Source organism: Puntigrus tetrazona, chromosome 4 (genome assembly GCF_018831695.1).
Source record: "Puntigrus tetrazona isolate hp1 chromosome 4, ASM1883169v1, whole genome shotgun sequence".
In the NCBI taxonomy this organism is placed as follows: domain Eukaryota; kingdom Metazoa; phylum Chordata; class Actinopteri; order Cypriniformes; family Cyprinidae; genus Puntigrus; species Puntigrus tetrazona.
The window spans coordinates 9,716,090-9,718,049 of NC_056702.1; the positions used below are offsets into that span (position 1 = coordinate 9,716,090).

At 31.6% G+C, this 1,960-nt stretch overlaps 1 protein-coding gene across 1 annotated transcript in view; it reads left to right on the forward strand.

The window, feature by feature from the left end:
- LOC122342846 (liprin-alpha-4-like) overlaps nucleotides 1–1,960 on the forward strand; it is a 6,857-nt gene that overhangs the window by 480 nt on the left and 4,417 nt on the right. The gene's annotated exons all lie outside the window — the stretch shown is intronic.

The window sequence follows — 1,960 nt, forward strand, 5'->3', positions numbered from 1 at the left end:
ATATATGTATAAAGTATTTTTTCAGTGTTTCTTTTATAGCGCTTTATTTGTGTTAATAAATTTACAGATTTTTAAATGGGTCATATGATGCTATTTTAAAGATCCTTATTTGGTGTCACAGAATATGTTTACATGCTTTAATGTTCAAAAAACACATTATTTTTCAAATACTGTACATTATTGTAGCCCCTCTATGTCCCGCCTCTGTTTTTATATTTTTTGTACTAGAAATGTATGCAAATTTATTCATTTCATTAAATAATGACTCATTTGTATATTTAAACCTAACATTTGTAGAAAACGTGTAATACAGATGTAATCAGTCTAAATGTAATCAGTCTACTAGGTAATTGAAACGATAATTACGATTTTTTTTTTAAATCCTATTCACCTGCAGTGTCTCGCCTTTAGGGTCATATCATGAAGATATATATTTTTGTGGAACTTAATAAAAAAAAATGTATGAGAAGAAAAATGTAAAATGAAAAGCTAATTTTAAAGCTGAATCCTTATCGGGACATACCGTACATTATTCTGTAATTTACAATGTTCAGTTCTGACACAACGCAAATGTCATGCCAAAGTAAACTATTGCTCGAAAGTTTGGATTTATTTATTTATTTACTTACTTGTTCAGGTTGGAAAGAAACAATACTTTTATGATATATGAATAACACAAATAATACTAATAATTACAAAGATTATTCTGTTTCAAATAAAACTTTCTTTTTATAAAAGAATACTGAAAAATATATCACAGCCGCCACACAGTTTTCAACCTTTATAACAATAAGAAATGTTTCTTAAGCGGGGAATCAGCATATTAGAATGATTTGAAACTGAAGATGGGAGTAATGCCTTCTGAAAATTAAGCTTTGCCGTCACAGAAACCAATAAAATCTTATAACATTTTACTAAAAGGTTTTTAGCTATAGTATTCCACAGAATTACTGTTTTTACTGTTTGCAAAAATGAATGCAGCTTTGCTGAGCATAAGAGATGTTAAAACATTAGTGTATGACCCCATAGGCTTTATCATTACTTTACCTTGCAACTGTTTATTTCTGAGGCACTGGTCCAAAAGGGATCCCTCCTGCTCTAATACCTCTCTCACAGATGGTATTTTCTTCGCTACTGAGAAATAAACTGCATTGATTATGCGCCAAGTGCTTGTGCCCTTCAACCTTCAGCACAGGCTGCTAAATTGTCTCCTGTCTCTGAGTGTGACTCACTTCTAGCAGTCAGCAAGCCAACAGGAGTCTGGTCAATAGGAGAATTGTGAATCGCTCTTAATCTTTGATCCTGCGGTTCATTGTTTAAATATCACCTTATCTTTTATTTATGTATGTGAAATGCTATTGATTGATTTTCTGTAGTGAGAGATTTTTTTTCAATGCAGCAATATCGATTTGCTCATTAGTATACAAAATTAGTTCGGGAGCAGATATTAGATTGCCGTTCAGTCTGTCTTTAAGTCAGCATGAAAAGAAAATGTATTTTCTGTGTTTTCAAAATGCTTGTTATAGAGCGTATAGTGAACGATACATCCATATGCATGTTCAATTAAAAAAAAAAAAAGTATTCAGATCGGATGCTGTTTCAACTATTCATCCTATAAAGGCTTATTGATCATGCTCTTCTTTTGATGTTAATGGGTTACCTGTTAAAAGAGGAGGTTGTGGATAGATTTAAATGTATTAAATTTGTATATATTTGCTAGGACGTGTAGAATATTTTTATTAGCATTTGGATGAGCTTATACATAACAGATTCCGAATAATGAAAATTAAAAAAAAATCTTTAAGGAGTTGATTTTTGATTGCTTGACAGTCAGTGTTGTGTGTCAGCATTTTTCTATAACGTTACTGAATCTGAAACAGTAGCTAAAACTGCTCCTAATGAGGAAGAGCATTGCCCTGCTGACTGTTTGATACTTCACTGTGTCTCTTCAGCATTCTCT